This window comes from Pleurodeles waltl, chromosome 10 (assembly GCF_031143425.1).
Source record: "Pleurodeles waltl isolate 20211129_DDA chromosome 10, aPleWal1.hap1.20221129, whole genome shotgun sequence".
NCBI lineage: Eukaryota > Metazoa > Chordata > Amphibia > Caudata > Salamandridae > Pleurodeles > Pleurodeles waltl.
Window position 1 is genome coordinate 952,349,982 of NC_090449.1, and position 19,592 is coordinate 952,369,573.

The following is a 19,592-nucleotide window of genomic DNA, read 5'->3' on the forward strand; positions in this document are numbered from 1 at the left end:
ACGCTGTCAGGAATACTGGGAGTGGGCACTGTGTCACATGTCTTGTGGAAATGGGAACCAATACCAGCCCAGATGTCCAGTTACAGAGTAACTGACAATACACAGGCCCCCTTCTCTGCAGGCTGTGCAGACATACCTACATAATACACCATGTCCAAAAACATCACATGCATCACAGTACATCATGTAGCCCACAATCAATTTATTTTAACTTCCTATGTGGAGAGCTGATGGGCAGATTGAGTCATTACGTGGCTTCAGAACAACAGTCCAATAAGGCCATGTGTGTCCGGATATCACTGTACAAACCCAAAAGGAGCACAAATCGTGGCCAACTAACACATACAACATGCATTGAACTCTATAGCTGTCATGCAACCACATGTGACTACACATTACAGACATCAAGTGGCAAGATTAGACTGGGGATGGCTGTCAGACTACCTCACCTAGACATGTGCATCAAACGCAAATTGGTTCAGGGAGCACTCAATGCACACTGACCACATTGTCTCAGGACTACAAACATGTCAATTGATATAGATACATGCCCATTGACTCAACCATTTATGCACTGTGACAGCACCTAAAGGGCTTTGCACACACCATCATGCAAACTGTGCTTAAGTCTAGGATGATGAAAGATGAAATTAGTAGGGGTGCAGAGAAAGATTTGCACATGGTACACTTACCTGTTCCTCTGATGCACCATAGAACTGTCCATATAGGGGTAGGACCTCCTCCACCAGCTTATCCAGCTTTTCGGGTGAGCAGGCAAAGGCTCTATCACCTGTAGAACGCTGGGTGATTTCTCCCAGATGCGGTACACAGCAACTCAGGTCATGGAGGTCTTGTTGGCAGCAGTGTCAGGAGTCAAGTGAGAGAATCAGTAGAAAATGGCAGTCATGTCCGTCGGCGCATGTTGCCATTGGGCCAAAACTGCCACAGGCAGCAATATTATCCCATAGCAGTGTCCGCCGCGGTGGCATCCTCCTACCGCAATGACAACTTCCGCCAGTGGTCACGGGCGGTTCCTAATGTCCAGTGGAGTAGGTCAGTCAGCTTCCATTTTAGAGGTATACAAAGCAATTACAACATATCTTTTGATGTGTCACAAGCATAAAAGTGATGTGTTCGCAAATATTGTGTGCTGGCCTCGTCCTGTCATGTAGGTCAATTGTTTCCATTACAATGTATGTATGTGGTCCTCCAGATGTGACACCATTATTGAGGGTACAGCCACCACCCTCTCCCACATGTGTAAACCGTGATTTGGGCCATTGAATCACAGGCCGTTTATGGAGTAATTTGGATGTGAGGTAGCTGACCATATAGAGGTTTTTATACATATATATGAATAATTAAGGCATCAACGTTTTACAAATGTGCTAGTTTCATCCCTGGTGTGTGTTGTGTATCATGTTTATAGTGACTCACATGTTATGGTGTCTGACATGTATAATGTCAAATGCTAGGAACACTTCGAGTGACTGCCTTTTTTTCCTTTTGGCCCACATAGTTACCCCGGGAGGAGAAGGACCAGGAACCCTCCTGTATACGGTCCACTAGCAGACCTGCAGACCATGGAGAGCAGACATACAGTTGTACCACCTGAAGAGACAGAGAATCATGGATGTTTATCATCAGTTGGAGACAGATATGATGCCAGCCATACTGTACGTCATCCAAATAGCATACTACCCATAGTACAAGTAATGTCACTGTTGCACTTCCTGGCCACAGGGTCCTTCCAAAGCACAGTGGCCCTATCGTCTGGGTTGTCCCAGCCTATGTTCAGTTCTGTGTTGAAGGATGTTCTCACAGCAGTGTGGAAACACCTGGACTGCTACATTTGTTTCCCTCCTTGTGAGGATTTTGCTCATGTTTAAGCAGAGGTCTATGGTTTGACACACATTCCACATGTTGTAAGAGCCATTGATGATACTCATGTAGCCCTGGTTCCAACGCATGGGAATGAACAGGTCTATCAGAACAGGTAGAACTTCCATTCCATCAATGTCCAAGTAGTGTGTTTGGCGGACTGCTACATTCCTGAAGTGTGTGCCCGGTACCCGGGTTCAGTCCATGATTCCTTCATCATGCGGAACAGTGCTATTCCCCAGCTGATGACACAACTGTACCCAGAGAGGACCTGGCCAGTTCGTAAGTCACATATGTCATGTATGTATGTATGCTATGTCTGCTGGTGCTGAGACATTGCTCTGGACTGATGTTTGCACACGTCACAATTGCTTACAGGGGATTCTGCCTACCCAAACCAGCTCTGGTTGTTGACACCAGTGAGGAACCAAACTACACCAGGGAAAGTCCAGTTCAATAATGCACATGGAAGAACAAGCTGGATTGTGGAGTGGGCTGTTGGGCTCCTGAAGGCAAAATTCTGCAGCATTGACAAATCCGGTTGAGCCCTCCTCTACCCACCTGAAAAGTTTGTTAGATCATTTGAACATAGAGGTGAATTTCGATTAAAACAAAAACACAAATAGTGAATGAATCAGTCACAGTGGTTGTAATCATTGGGGTAGGTGCCATAACATTGGAAGTCTGAAGTCCAGTGTCCTACTATCCTTGAAAAGGGATAGAGTGATTCTATGGCACACAAAGGGGCGCCATCAGTAAGGGATCACTTCCTGGCAGTGGTTGAGGTCTTGGCATGTGCACCTCTTGGTTGTTTGAGGGGATGTCTCTGCTTGTGTGTGTTTTTTCAGCTATCGAGGCAAGGGTGCCTGAAGCATGTCCTTCCACTGGCAGGGTCCCCCTTCCACTAGCGGCCACTGAGGTCGAAGGGGCAGATGCTACTAGGCCAATGTGAGGGGTCTGGTGTTGTCCTTGATCCCTGCTCATTGTGGTGTTCATATCCTTCGACACCCCTGTTAGGGAGGCCAAGGTGGCATTGTGGACCTCCTACCGTTGTTCATGGGGGTAATTAGTCTGCAGCTGCTTGATCTTCCTGAGTTCGGTGAGTAACGGGCCCATAATGCCTTGGGATTGGTTGTAGGCTCCTAAAACATGGGTGATGACCAATGTTCTCTACAGCGTTTAAATGCCGCGGGGAGTGTTGTAAACATAATTTGGCGTACTTTAGCATACAATCGAGCAAGTGATATTTGCCTTGGAAATTAATGGTTAATGAGCTAGGAAATGCTTCAGAACAGTAGAAAATGTGCTGTTATCGAATGTTCCACCATTCCTATACATTGTGGTAGTTTATATGCTTTATCACTTTCTGAGTTTAAATAAGCCTTTTAGAGAGATATACGTGCTCCCCTAAGGCAGATAATGCTCATATTTGAATCTGGATTGAAGTCAATGAAAACAGCGTTTAAATGCCGCGGGGAGTGTTGTAAACATAATTTCGCGTACTTTAACATACAAGCGAGCAAGTGATATTTGCCTTAGAAATTAATGGTTAATGAGCTAGGAAATGTTTCAGAACAGTAGAAAATGTGCTGTTATCAAATGTTCCACCATTCCTATACTTTGTGGTAGTTTATATGCGTTATCACTTTCTAAGCCTAAATACGCCTTTTAGAGCAATATACGTGCTCCCCTAACAGGTCATGTCCTTGGGGTGTGCAACCAGGTCACAAAACTGCCTTGATGCCCTATTGCATGGAGCAATGATATCCCTTTTTTGCTTTAGTGGTATGGAGAGGCTAATGCCAAAGATCTTGGCTAGTTATGCGTTGCGCGCGTGTGAATGGTCAATTTCTTGGCGCACGTATCCTTGGCTGCAGCGCACAGAGACCGCACACTGCTGCACACAGTGGAAAAAAATTAGAGGGAACATTGGTGATGACCCAACCACAGCAGCCTCATTCTGCTGGCCACACCATCCTTCCCATGCACCCCGCCTCCACATGCCTGCACCCTTGGCACAGTTTGGCCCCTACCACTGGGTCCATGACCATCATTGTCAGAGCTGTCTAGTTGTAATACAGGTACCTGGACTGGGGGGGGCACAAGATTGTTGAATCAGTCCTCTGGACCCAGGCATGGGGCGACTAGTTGCCTGAGATGTTGATGCAACAGGGTTGGGAGGAGTTGATGTGGTCAGGGTGAGGCTGATGGGTGTCATCTGACCAGGTTACCCAGATGGGCCAGCTGTCCTCATCGTCCAGATGTCCAGTAGTGGTATCCTCACTGAGGGCTTGATCCACAGAGAGAGCAGCAGTGTCTTGATAGGTGTGTGTAATCAGTGGCAGGTAGACCTTTTGGAGTGAGAGACAGTATATTTCAGTTTGTATTGTGACATGTACAACCAACAGTTTACAGTGACATTTGACTAAGGCAATGTACATATTGGCTTTGTATTTTTCCCTTATGTGAGAGGCACACCTGGTATCAACTGTATAGACCTGACATTTGGGGAACAGTCCAATTTCATTTTGAGTTACCTTGCTACAGGATGTCTGAGTATCTTGGCACTTGAATGTCTGTTCATGGACTGCTACCTTTCAAGCAGTGCAATCTAAACAGTGGATGTGCATGATGTGGTTTAGGTCATCCCAAGGCCCAGTGGACTGTTATGTGGTCAGACCTGGATCCATGTTGTTGTATATCTTAGTTGTCATCATGTGGTCAGTGCACTGTGAATCTGTGTCCTGCCACACACATTTAGATGAGGCATCTTGGTACCTTTGAATAGTCCTAATTCATTGGGCACATAGGTTGGGCTGTCCTTCCTGTCCACATTATTGACATCTTGGCTTATCTGCTCAAGATGGATCTAGTTGATTAGGCAGATCACAGAGTACACCATTATCTGTATGTTGGTGCCTCCCAGGTAGGTAACCTGCATTTGTGAATTGACAGACAGCAGCACAATCTCATTGTGGACAGTGTCCTGGGTATTGGAGCTAGAGGTACTATTGCTCCTAGGATTTACAGTTATGTTACACCAAGTTCTATACACAGCATACATAAGTCATCCTCTCAGGTCACTAGACTTTCATAGCGAGTTTATGTAAATGGATGTTAGGACAGAGGCACAGTGAGCATTTCTTTTTGCACGAGTAGCCAGTGCCTGCTGTCCATGGCATTGCTGCCTTGGCCTGTCCTAGCCACATTGTATCCAGTTAATATCCCCATGGGTGAGTACATGGCAATGGCTGAATAGAGGTGGAATGGTCCTAGTTGTAGTGCACAAAGTATTGCCTGAGTTGAGTGACTTTACCAGTGCCTACTGACCTTGGTATTGTTGTCTTCGCCTGACCTAGCCACACTCTATCCAGTTAACATCCCCATGGGTGAATACATAGCAAAGGCTGAGTAGAGGGGAAATGGTCCTAGTAGCATGCATACAATATTAGCTGAGTAGAGTGACATTACCAGTGCCTGCTGACCTTTGCATTGTTGTCTTGGCCTGTCCTAGCTACACACTCTACAGTGTGAATCCTCTCAGGCAGACACACTCCAATGTGGAGTTGATAAAGGTGGTGATTTGGATTGGGCTACACTGTTCTGGTCTTAGTGATAGTGGAACCGTGCATGCTGGGAGCAGCGCTGTCCATTTCTGTACTACACCCACTATACAGATATGTTGTTCCCTCAGTTAGGTGTGATTGGCATGTAGGAAGCAAGAAAGGTGTTTATAGACAGGTAGACACTAGACTGTTTTGTGGTGTGGCATTGTAGGTGGGGAAAGGTGATCAGTGAGCATGCATGCCAATCCATTTTGGGGGGCACATTTTGTTAATGTGACTAACCCAACTCAACTCCCCCAGGTATTCCTGTCAAGCACTCACGATGCAGGATGGCCAAGACCTTTTCCTCCCATGATGTGAACTGTGGGAGAGGAGGTGGGGGGCAACCACTAGTCTTGTGGACCACCAGCTGGTGCTAGGCGGACATGAAATGGACCTTGCTCCTATGGTTGTTCCACTTCTTCCTGTTCCCTGGAAACTGCCTACAGAGTTTGCTCTGTTGACTATCCTTTGCCACAATTTAATTTTCCTAGCGACAGTAGGCTACTGGACTTGGGTTCCAAAGATATGTGGCTCTGCTCTAAAGATTTCATCCACCATGACTCCTAACTCGTCATTTGTGAAACATGGATGTTTTGTAGTGACATAGTGGTGGTTAAGAAGTAATGACGAAAATAATTTGTAGTTGCTGTGTGATGAGGGGGTAAATAGTGTGATGAGGTGCAGATATGTGTGTTAGGGGTGTTGTGAGGATGTGTGATATGTGCTTTATGTGAGATGGTGGGGTGATAATCTATGGTTTGAGTTGCTCTGATGTTGCTCTGTCTTCTGTGTATGACGTGGAAGATGCAAAGGATTGTGGTGTGTGGCAAAGTGTGTTTTATAGTGTGGCTGGTAGGTGTGTCAAGTGTGTGAATGTGTGCCAGCTGTGTTGTTTTCCAAGCTATCCAATGTGGTGTTATGTATTACTGTGGGAAGCGGCAAGACCGCTGTGGCGATTTTCAACTTGTAATGGGTTCGGTGGTTGGTTGCCGGGCCGGCGGAGACAGTGGTCGGACTGCCTCTTTCCTGCCCTTCAGAGTCCTGGTGGTGTCAGGAGTTTGGCTGTCTTTTGGCAGGCCTGGCTGTGTAACTCGTAATATGGCAGTCTGTATGACACGGTCAGTCACCCAAACTCATAATGAGGCCCTAAGTCTAACCTATCTCCTTAATTCTAGGTGACAAGGTAGGTGTATGTGCCCCACACGTTCATACAGTACATGCATCCTGGTCAGTATTTCAGACGTTCATTGATTGAGTTATACTTTGCCATCTTAAATGACCATTCTCCTAGCCATTGTAATGACAGCACTATAGTATATCTTTTACACTTTGTGTCAACTTGCAGTAGAAGAATCTGTGTGGGTCTCAGTCCTTGTATAAAAAACATTAAAATATTATTGTCATGTATGACGGTTTTCTCCTCTATCCCTGCTGTAGCCTCTGTCATACAGCAGCCCTCGGTGGACCCCTTGCAACTTAAAATATCAATGACATCAGGGGTCCTCTACCATTTTTCGGTCAGATAAGTCTTGAAACATGTGAACTTAATTTCTATATCTCATAATTAACCCTTTCACAGTATTTTCTGTATGTTATGTTTATATATTTTTTAACCACTTGGGTGCTGTGGACGAGGTGATCTCGTCCTCGGTGCCGGCTCCCCGGTGGCGAGGACGAGATCACCTCGTCCTGCTATGGGCCCCCGGGGGGAGCGCTAGCACTCCCCCAGATGGCCAGGCACCCCCCTCCCCTGGGCAGGGATGGAAGGGGAATCGCTTCCCCTTCCACCCCCACCCCTCCGTGACCCCCGTGGCATCTGATGACATCAGCACGCTTTTGTGCGCTGACCTCATCAGAGGCCTTCCCTCCGGCGCTGGAAGCTCAGCGCCCGATCGGAGGAGAAATGCTTAGAATTTCTCCTCCGATCACGTGGAGGGGGCAGAGAAGCCTGAAAGGAGAGGAAATACCTTTCCTTTCCTTTCAGGCTTCTCTGAGCATTTCTGCTGCCCAAACGCAATGCGATTGAGCAGCAGAAATGCCACTAGACACCTTGGGATTTTTTTTGTTTTGTTTACTTGATAAGGAGAGCGGCCTCTTGAGCAAGGGCCTCTCTCCAGGGGGGCAATTTGTTTTTTGGCTGTTGCATAATACAATTAGGCCGATCTGCCCCCGGGGGGGGGGCAGAAACCCCCCTAGACACCAGGGATTTTTTGTTTTTGTGTTTTTTTATTAGTGGGGAGCGACCCCTTAGTCAAGGGTCGCTCCCCTGGGGGCAAAGATTTTTCTAGCCCATATCTGCCCCCCTTGGGGACAGATCGGCCTATTTTTATATGTACACATAAGGGGAGCGGCCCCTTGGGCAAGGGCCGCTCCCCAGGGGGTCAAATAATTTTACAGCTGTTTCTGCCCCCCCTGGGGACAGAACAGCCTAATATAATTAGGCCGATCTGCCCCCGGGGGGGCAGAAACCCCCTAGACACCATTTTTTTTGTGTCAGTTTCACTTGAGGGGAGCGACCCCTTAAGTCGCTCTCCGGGGGGGGGGGGTGCAAATTTGTTTTAGGCCATTTCTTACCCCCTTGGGGGCAAATCGGCCTATTGTAATTAGGCTGATCTGCCCCCGGGGGGGCAGAAACCTCTAGGTACGAGGTTTTTTTTTTATATATGTGGGGAGTGACCCCTTAGGCAAGGGTCGCTCCCCTGGGGGCAAAATGATCTTTGGGCCATTTCTGCCCCCCTTGGGGGCAGATCGGCCTATTTATATTATGCCGATCTGCCTCCAAGGGGGGCAGAATCCACTAGGCACCAGGGATTTTTGTTTTTGCGCCACTTTCACACAAGGGGTGCAACCTCTTAGGCTAGGGTCGCTCCCCTTGGGGGGAAAATTTATTTTAGGTCATTTCTGCTCCCCATGGGGGCAGATTGGCCTATTTCTATTAGGCTGATCTGCCCCCGGGGGGCAGAAACCACTTAGGCACCAGGGATTGGTGTGTGTGTTTTGTTTGGGGGGGGCAGCCCTTTGGGCAAGGGTCGCTCCCCATGGGGGCACATTACTGTTGGCCATATCTGCCCCCCTTGGGGGCAGATCGGCTTATTTTTGGAAGGCCCATCTGCCCCCAAGGGGGCAGAAAGCCCACCAGAGACCAGGGAAGATTTCTTTTCAAAATAAGAGGGTGGGGGTATGGCCATACCCCCCACTGCCAATAAATGGGGCCAAAGTTGTTCTGCCCACCAGTGGGCAGATAGGGCAATTACCCCCGATCCACACCCCGGGGGGCAGGAAGTCTACTAAATGCCAGGGAATAAAAAAAATAAAAAAAACATAGTGGGGTGGTGGCTACCAACCAGTATGACCATGGTTATGCCCCCACCCCAACTGAAGGGGGTAACAGTCTTTCAGCTCTCCCCTGCACACTAAAACATCTTATCCCATGGCAAGCAAGAGGACATTTGATTATTTGGGGTTTTGGTTTCACATTTGGGCCATGAGAGCTTGGCTAACTCTCAAAATCGTCCCACTTGAAATGGTGAGGGTTGCACTTTTTGGACTTCGGGACGCTGCCATGTAGAAAAATGCACAAGACCTAGACACATCTGAAAACTAAAAATCTGGGTGAGTCCAGGGTGGTGTGCTTCACATGCACCCGCACCATTTTCTTACCCACAATGCCCTGAAAACCTCCAACTTTGCTGGAAATCACACATTTTTCCCACATTTTTGTGATGGAACCTACCGGAATCTGCAGGAATCCACAAAATTCCTACCACCCAGCATTGTCTCATCTATACCGATAGAAATTCTGCCCCACTTGTCAGCCTAAAAATGTTTTTTTCCAAACTGCCCTTTTGGACCCGCTTTGGTTCCCCCTCAAGTTTGACATTTTTTGGCGCTTCCCTCTCACAGGCACTTGGCCCACCTACACAAGTGAGGTATCATTTTTACCGGGAGACTGAGGGGAACGTTGGGTGCTAGGAAATTTGTCCCGGTGCGGTGATCTCATATAGAAATGTGGGAAAAATGTGATTTTTTAGCTAAATTTGAGTTTTGCTGAGTATTCTGGGTAAGAAAACACTGGGGCATCCACGCAAGTCACACCTCCCTGGGCTTTCTCAGGTGTCTAGTTTTCAGAAATGTCTGGGTTTGGTAGGTTTCCCTGTATGGCTGCTGAGCCCAGGACCAAAAACGCAGGTGCCCCCCGCAAAAACAGGTAGTTTTGTGTTTGAAATTTTTGATGTGTCCAGATAGTGTTTTGGGGCATTTCCTTTCGCGGGCACTAGGCCTACCCACACTAGTGAGGTACCATTCTTATCGGAAGACTTGGGGGAACACTGGGTGGAAGGAAATTTGTGGATCCTCTCAGATTCCAGAACTTCCTGTCACCGAAATATGAGGAAAAAGTGTTTCTTTGGCCAAATTGTGATGTTTGCAAAGGATTCTGGGTAACAGAACCTGTTGAGAGCTCCACAAGTCACCCCATCTTGGATTCCCCTAGGTGTCTAGTTTTCAAAAATGTGCAGGTTTGGTAGTTTTCCCTAGGTGCCGGCTGAGCTGGAGGCCAAAATCTACAGCTAGACACCTCTGTTTTCTGTAGAAAAATGTGATGTGTCCATGTTGTGTTTTGGAGCATTTCCTGTCGCGGGACCTATGCCTACCCACACAAGTGAGGTACCATTTTTATCGGGATACTTGGGGTAACGCTGGGTGAAAGGAAATTTGTGGCTCCTCTCAGATTCCAGAACTCTCTATCACCAAAATGTGAGGAAAAAGTATTTTTTTAGACACATTTTGAGGTTTGCAAAGGATTCTGGGTAGCAGAACCTGGTGAGAGCCCCACAAGTCACCCCGTCTTGGATTCCCCTAGGTCTCTAGTTTAAAAAAATGCACAGGTTTGGTAGGTTTCCCTAGGTGCCGGCTGAGCTAGAGACCAAACTCCACAGGTAGGCACTTTGCAAAAAACACCTTGTTACTATTTTTATCGGGAGACTTGGGGAAACATAGAATAGCAAAACAAGTGTTATTGCCCCTGGTCTTTCTCTACATTTTTTCCTTCCAAATATAAGATAGTGTGTAACAAAGACGTCTATTTGAGAAATGCCCTGTAATTCACATGCTAGTATGGGTACCCCAGAATTCAGAGATGTGCAAATAACCAGTGCTCCTCACCTTATCTTGTGCCCATTTTGGTAATACAAAGGTTTTCTTGATACCTATTTTTGACTCTTTATATTTCAGCAAATGAATTGCTGTATACCCGGTGTAGAATGAAAACCTGCTGCAAGGTGCAGCTCATTTGTTGGCTGTGGGTTCCTAGGGTTCTTGATGAACCTACAAGCCCTATATATCCCCGCAACCAGAAGAGTCCAGCGGACGTAACAGTATATTGATTTCAAAAATCTGTCATTGCAGGAAAAAGTTACAGAGTAAAACGTGGAGAGAAATGGCTGTTTTTTTACCTCAATTTCAATATTTGTTTTATTTCAGTTGTTATTTTCTGCAGGAAACCCTTGTAGGATCTACACAAATTGCCCATTGCTGAATTCAGAATTGTGTCTACTTTTCAGAAATGTTTAGGTGCGTGAAAGCTGGGAAGATGGTGATTTTAGCACCGCAAACCCTTTGTTGATGCCATTTTCAGGGAAAATACCACAAGCCTTCTTCTACAGCCCTTTTTTCCCATTTTAAAAAACAAAACAAAATGTTCACTGTATTTTAGCTAATTTCTTGGCCTCCTTCGGGAGAACCCACAAATTCTGGGTACCTCTAGAATCCCTAGGATGTTGGAAAAAAAGGACTCAAATTTGGCGTGGGTAACTTATGTGGAAAAAAAAGTTATGAGGGCCTAAGCGAAAACTATTCAAATTGGCAAAAAAAGGCCTTGCACAGGAGGGGGAAAAGGCCTGGCAGCGAAGGAGTTAAATTTGAAGCGTTTGTAATGCATTGGCAGAATCATAGGATAACCCCCCCAACATCTTATGAAATATGTAAATATTCACTACTCTTTCCATAACACTCTTACAAAAACAAACATTTAAAAATAAAAAAATGTAAATGCCATTTAGGACTCTTCCTGTATGTAAATGTCATCTGTGACTAATTTGGTACTTAAAACAAAGCACACAGTGTGACTTGTGTTCTGTTCTTTGCTGACTTTCTAAATGTTTTGATTTTAAGAGTAAGTAATGCAATTTAATACATTATCTATATATCCAGACATCATTTTCATGGCGAAAAATAATTATCATGATTAATCATTTAATAATATTACACTTTTTTAGCATGTTTGTTTTAATCTAAAATTCTGAAAATAATATAAATAACAACAGTTTTGAAATAGAATGTTTTAGGCAAAAATATTTTTTTTTTATTTTTTTCAGAAAGGAAATGGAAATCTGAAGTAGGGTTGGAAAAATCATAAAAACACTTTCAGAAATGTCAGGGCATCAATTCCAAAATAATGTATCAGAAAACAATGTCCAACATTAGCAGTCCTTAAAGTATAGCTAAAAGTGGAATTACTAACAAAATCAATGTTTATAACAATACCATTGCCCCTCGCTAAAAGGGGTGTCCTAATCAAATTCCGTGTTTGGGGATGAAGTTCTTGAGCATCCTCTGTCTCATCTGTTACCACAAAAACACTTATACTTGATTCCTCATGGGATCTTTTATACACAGAGGGGTAGTGAGGAAATAAGAAATAAGTAAGAGATGAGGAGGGTTTCAGAGGGAGATAAGACATTATTGCTGCCATCAAGAAGGCTGTACGTGTAGATTAAGGGGGTCATTCCGACCCTGGCGGTCCATGATCGCCAGGGCCGGGGACCGCGGAAGCACCGCCAACAGGCTGGCGGTGCTTCCTGGGCCATTCTGACCGCGGCGGTAAAGCCGCGGTCAGAAAAGGGGATCCGGCGGTTTCTCGCCGGAATACCCCTGGCTGGGCTGAATCTCCATGGCGGCGCTGCTTGCAGCACCGCCAGGGGGATTCCGACCCCCTTCCCGCCATCCTGTTTCTGGCGGTTTTTACCGCCAGGAACAGGACGGCGGGAACGGGTGTCGTGGGGCCCCTAGGGGCACCTGCACTGCCCATGCCACTGGCATGGGCAGTGCAGGGGCCCCCTAACAGGGCCCCAGAGAGATTTTCACTGTCTGCTTTGCAGACACTGAAAATCCCGACGGGTGCCACTGCACCCGTCGCACCCCTACAACTCCGCCGGCTCCATTCGGAGCCGGCTTCATTGTTGCAGGGGGTTTCCTGCTGGGCCGGCGGGCGGCCTTCTGGCGGTCCCCGCCGGCCCAGCAGGAAAGCCAGAATGGCCGCCGCGGTCTTTTGAATGACCCCCTAAGTTTGGAGCTGTTCAGATACTAAGGCGGTCAAAAGACCGCGGAGGCCATTCTGGCTTTCCCACGGGGCCGGCGGGCGACCGCCAGAAGGCCGCCCGCCGGCCCAGCGGGAAAACCCCTGCAACAATGAAGCCAGCTTCGAATGGAGCAGGCGGAGTTGTAGGGGTGCGACGGGTGCAGTGGCACCCGTCGCGATTTTCAGTGTCTGCAAAGCAGACAGTGAAAATCTCTCTGGGGCCCTGTTAGGGGGCCCCTGCACTGCCCATGCCAGTGGCATGGGCAGTGCAGGGGCCCCCAGGGGCCCCACAACACCCGTTCCCGCCATCCTGTTCCTGGCGGTAAAAACCGCCAGAAACATGATGGCGGGAAGGGGGTCGGAATCCCCCTGGCGGCGCTTCAAGCAGCGCCGCCATGGAGATTCAGCCCAGCCAGGGGTATTCCGGCGGGAAACCGCCGGATCCCCTTTTCTGACCGCGGCGGTAGAATGGGCATTGAAGCACCGCCAGCCTGTTGGCGGTGCTTCCGTGTCCCTCCAGACTGGCGGTCCATGACCGCCAGGGTTGGAATGAGGGCCTAAATCTTGAAGTATCTGGAGCTGCCCCACTAAGTCCCAGATATCACAAGATATTGATTCCTTGATCTCTTTGAGAGCACTGAATGAGAGATATTCTGGAGGAAAGAAGTGGCCATCATGAGAGGGCTACGGGGTGCCAGGAGCAGATGAGTCTTTTACGTGCGGATGGAATAGGGGGTGCGGCTAGAGGTCCAATGATGTGTGGGCCTTTGGAGTTAAGGGGGCATGGGTGCAGGCCCAGATGGTGGCAGGTTTTTTTGAGAATGTAGTTTATTACTTGGGCTGGAGTGAGGTCTAACACAAGTAATAAAGCCACTATCCTTTTAGATCCAATAAAAGGTTTCAGTAATTCAGATCTGAGCCCAACTCCTGGTAGCTATGGCACAGAGCAGGTAGGCTTAAATCAAGAAAATATGTAAAGCATTTTGGTGTATCAACACAGTTAAAATATTAACAGCTCAACACAATAAAAACCTAATTCCAATTCCTAAAAATAAAGATTAATTTAATGAGCATACTTTTACCACAATGATAAACTAGCAATATGGCAAACCGGAGGTATGACTTTTAAAAAGTTTTAAGCAAAAATATCACCAAAACGACAATAGTAGTTAATGAGCACAGTAGACCAGTACACAAACAGAATTTCAGATCGACCACGATAGAGGGAGGGTTTGATACACCAACCAGGTTTGACCCAGTTGGAGGTTTTACCTTGGGACTTAGTTGTTTTTTTCTGGAAGTCAACATCCTTCAGCAGGGCAAATCAGTGAGCTGTATCTGATGAGGGATGCACAATACTTAGACAAATTCTCTCACCGGTCAAATGCATTTGGCATCTATGCCCATTCAAGTTTCTACCTCTTGTTTCTTTTTTAGAGCTCAGAAATATCAGGCTGCAGGATGTATCCAAAAAAGGCTCCTGAGGCCGGAAACCTCTTCGGCGAGGTCCCCTGAATCAAATTTGCTGTTGGGGAGAAGCTTACAAGCAGTAGAAACCTGTTCCTTCAGCCCAGCAACATTGCGCCTTGGTTGGATTGGCTGGGCAGGTTTGTCCTTGTGTTCCGGTGGTCTTTAGTCCAAAAATGTTTTAAGTCTCAGGTGTTTCAGGGATGTTAAGAGGAGGACACCTCACACAGCAGAGCATCCCAGGACCTCAGGAACATCATTTGGGGGTCAATAATCATTGCAGCAAAGGCCAATATAAGGGTCCATGTCTGATCAAGTTGTTATTGGTCCTGCTGTGCTCATGAGTGAAAAGGACCTTGCAGCTTGTTGTGGCCCTGTAGCTTATACATGAGTTCTGCCACCTGTACCTTGGAGTCCAAATCTTTACCCAGGGTAGAAGGGACAGTGGTTCCAGCCCCTTAGGTTCTCCTCACACGTCTCAAACAGCAGGTACAGTCCTTCATCTGTTCTTTCACAGGTCTGGGGGTCCCAGGGATTACTCATTCATGCGGTGGCATGCCTGGAGTTACACTAACAGAAGACACTGTAGTGCTGTAGACCATAGGAAACATTTTACTTTCCATGCCATGGGTTTATTTGGAATCCATTTATTATGGACATATTGGAAAGTTAAGTATGCCATTTGGGTGTTAGCCAATTTGACATGTTTTATGGGCCAGAGTAGATACAGTAGGGCCTGGTTGCAGTGTTCAAGTTCGAGTCAAAACATCAGCAGCATCAGTCCATAATAAATATGGTGAGCATGCAAAAAGAGACACTTTCTCACATGCCTACTCTTTGGCCACCTCTATTTCTTCTTCCTCTTAATATCTGCCTTGTCCAGACTGGTGGTGGTCATATCTTCTAGCCCAAATTTTGGCTTTTCAGCCTCATCCAGAGTATGAAAGTCAAGGAGTGTATTTGTCCCTGGACAGGTATACACTCTCTTCTGGTATCAGGCTCCTTCTTTTCACTAGTGATGGATAGCTCTCACGCTCATCTTGAGGTCAAGAATCTTGAGCTGTACCCTGGGTCCTGTTGAAATGTTTCTCTGTCCCAACCTCAGGGCTCCTGTTCCGCTTGAGTTTTCAAAGTTTTAATGAAGTTAGTCTTTCTGTGCGTAATTGGCACCATAAGAATCAATAGGCAGTTACTTTTAAAAATGCATTAAAAATCGTAAGTTGAGTTACCAGTCTCTTCTTTTGCAGGATGGTCGATGCAGTCGGTAGGCACCTTGTGTCAGCTGTAGAGCCTCAAGCGGCTCCAGGTTCTGGCGAGAGCAGAGCTGGAATGTCTCTTGGCACAGGCACAGGGACACTTGGAGGGGCCACCTGGAAAGGAGATGGTTTTCAAACTTAAAGGTGGCTGCCTTGGGGTCCCCTTGGGCTGTTGAGGTCGCAAGGGGTTGGGTACCCATGCAGCACAGCTGGTTCCTCATTGCAGGGCACAGGGCAGCTGGATGCAGGTTGAGTTGGTTATCCAGGAGCTGTGTGCAACAAAGAACTTTGGAGCTGGAGGTGAGTCTCTTTGAGGGCTGCTTACAGGACAACGGGGGCACTCTGGTGGGAGATCCAGGGTGTTCCTGAAGTCCCTCGACTGGGGCTTCCTCCTGATCTTTTTTCAGCTCTGAGGGAGTTGTTTTTCTGGTTGTCTGACATCAGCTGACCAGTACCCAGAGTATTTGTGTAACTTAGCCACTGGAGGGCACAGTGCCACCAAACCTGGCACACTTATATGTCAAATCTGGGCCGTTGTTGATGTTTCGTCGGGTACAGCTGTGACTTCTGGTTATGGAGATATTGGCTGGTCACTGAAGTGACTCTCACTGGCTTGTTGGTTCTTGCTTAGTTGTTGAGTGGTGCCTCCACTCAGAAGGGTGATCTGGGGTGATATGTGAAGTATGAAGGTCCCCTGGGCTTGTTGGGGTCAGTCCAGTGTTCAGCTCCTCCGCAGTGGTGATTTTCAGATCCTGGGTGCAGCAGGCAGGGTTTGGAACCTTTTCTTGTGCAACAGGTTCACAGTTCTCTTGCTTCGGATCTTCTTTGGTGCTGGTCTTCTTTGTCCTTTCAAATCTGATTTCTTGGTCTAGGAGATCGCACTAAATACTGAATTTAGTGGGAGTTTTAGGGGGAACCTGGTAGTGTCCAATGGGACACTTATCCTTGGGTGGCTATACCTACTACAGTTACCACTTCCTGTGGGAATGGTCACTACCCTAAACCTCATTGGCTATTTTCCTGCCATCCAACATGGAGGAAAAGGAAATGGAAAGTCCACTTCAGCTGCAAGCCTCTAGGGGTGGTGCATGCTCAGTGAGACCCCCCCACCCTACCCTTTCTGTGGTTTCCCACCTTTGCTCTCTCCAAAAGTGGGGGTTTGCAAAGGGGCTGGGCATCTGCTGCTAGCAGCAGGCCTGGGGATCAAGTTTCAAGGGTGGTAGCCCTTTGAAGCTCATTGCCAGGGCAGTGCACATTCCTGAGGGAGGGGGTGTTAGCTCCTCCACCCAGGAAGGGCATTGTTTTACAAACCAGAGAGGCAGGGCTCTCCCCCAAGGTTTGTGTATTGGCTGTTTAGATGTAGCAGGCTGGCTTGAACCAGTCAGCAACCATGCCAGGATAGTTAACTTCTGCAGGGGGCACCTCTAAGGTGACCCCCTGGGTACATTTTATACTAAATCCAGCACTGATACCAGTTTGGATTTATCATTCTGAGTTGTTTGATACCAAACAACACAGGGCGCAGAATAGCCATTATATAGCTGGGAAACTCATGTTGACCAGTTTCCAGCACATATATTAAAATGGCAGCTCTGTTCACTCTCTATGTCCCTGTTTGGCAAGGACCCATTAGGGACATATTGCTCATGCAGCTATGCCCTCACATGGACTATGCAGCACACTGCCTTAGGGCTATAAGGCCTGCCAGAGGGGTGTCTTACCCATAGTGAATGCAGTATATGGCGGACAGGCACACAGACAGTGTGCTATGTCGAGTTTGAGATTTAGGTTTGCACCAGGACACTAAGGGGGTGATTCTAACCCTGGCGGTCGGTGTTAAAGTGGCGGCCAACCCGCCAACAGGCTGGCGGTCCAAAAAATGGAATTCTGACCCTGGCGGGAACCGCCAACACAGCCCGCCAACTTAACACTCCGACCGCCGCGGCGGTACAGACAAACAGCGCGGCGGTCACCGCCAACAGGCAGGCGGCAGACAATGTACCGCCCACACTATCATAACTCACCAATCCGCCACCTTTTCCGGGGCGGGAGCACCGCCGATAAAAACACGGCGGAAACAGACTACGAACGGGAAAACGCTCACCAAAACACACTCCACGAGTACGGAGGACAGCATGGAACCCGAATTAAACATCCTACCTGCTCTCGTCTACCTTCTCATCTACCACGAGTACGAAGTCCGGCGCAGACGACAACGGTGAGTACTGCACCTACGACACACGGGAGGGGGAGGACGAAAGGTTACGGGCACACACATATGCGACCCCCCCCCCCCCCAATCATGTACTCACCAATGCAGAGCACCAAGTCACAGTGACACCACCCAAACACCCCTGAAAAATGCTAGGACATAATCATATTTTGAATAAATATTTATGTACCAAAAAGCTCCAGAAAATTAGCGTACAACCATGAAAGATATCCACAACAAAACAAATGACATACACATCAGTGTATAACTGAAGTACCAAGTCCTGCACATCCTACGAATTCAGCATGTCCGTGGGCCAAAGTCCTGAGAAACAAGGGCAAAGCCCACACAGGAGACCTGAGTCCTTTGGAGAGAACACTGCAGGGGCATCAGATGTAAAAACTACAGGCACCTCAGGGGGAAGGGAAGGGGGGGGGCACCACAGCCACATGAGTCCACGACGCCAGATCCACGAGGAGCCACCATGCCCACGGGACCATCCTGGGGAGTGCAAAGCCACAGTCTCTCAATGTCTCTACAGTGGGTGGGCTGCCCACTGGGCCATCCTGGGGAGTGCAAAGCCACAGTCTCTCAATGTCTCTACAGTGGGTGGGCTGCCCACTGGGCCATCCTGGGGAGTGCAAAGCCACAGTCTCTCAAGTCTCTGCAGTGGGTGGATTGCCCACTGGACCATCCTGGGGAGTGAAAAGCCACAGTCTCTCAAGTCTCTGCAGTGGGTGGATAGCCCACTGGACCATCCTGGGGAGTGCAAAGCCACAGTCTCTCAATGTCTCTACAGTGGGTGGGCTGCCCACTGGACCATCCTGGGGAGTGCAAAGCCACAGTCTCTCAATGTCTCTACAGTGGGTGGGCTGCCCACTGGACCATCCTGGGGAGTGCAAAGCCACAGTCCATCAGGTGGATGACAGTCTCCACTGGTCAAGGAGGAGGCATGGTGGGCACAATGAACCATCAACGGTGCTTGAGACGGCGGTGCCCTGTTCAGCGGTGCTTGAGACGGCGGGGCCCAGCGGAGCGGTGCTTGAGAGGAAGGGCCCAGCGGAGCGGTGCTTGAGACGGCGGGGCCCAGCGGAGCGGTGCTTGAGAGGAAGGGCCCAGCGGAGCGGTGCTTGACAGGAAGGGCCCAGCGGAGCGGTGCTTGAGAGGAAGGGCCCAGCGGAGCGGTGCTTGAGAGGAAGGGCCCAGCGGAGCGGTGCTTGACAGGAAGGGCCCAGCGGAGCGGTGCTTGAGAGGAAGGGCCCAGCGGAGCGGTGCTTGACAGGAAGGGCCCAGCGGAGCGGTGCTTGAGAGGAAGGGCCCAGCGGAGCGGTGCTTGAGAGGAAGGGCCCAGCGGAGCGGTGCTTGAGAGGAAGGGCCCAGCGGAGCGGTGCTTGAGACGGCGGGGCCCAGCGGAGCGGTGCTTGAGAGGAAGGGCCCAGCGGAGCGGTGCTTGACAGGAAGGGCCCAGCGGAGCGGTGCTTGAGAGGAAGGGCCCAGCGGAGCGGTGCTTGAGACGGCGGGGCCCAGCGGAGCGGTGCTTGAGAGGAAGGGCCCAGCGGAGCGGTGCTTGACAGGAAGGGCCCAGCGGAGCGGTGCTTGAGAGGAAGGGCCCAGCGGAGCGGTGCTCGAGAGGAAGGGCCCAGCGGAGCGGTGCTTGAGACGGCGGGGCCCAGCGGAGCGGTGCTTGACAGGAAGGGCCCAGCGGAGCGGTGCTTGAGACGGCGGGGCCCAGCGGAGCGGTGCTTGACAGGAAGGGCCCAGCGGAGCGGTGCTTGAGACGGCGGGGCCCTGTTCAGCGGTACTCTTCTGCA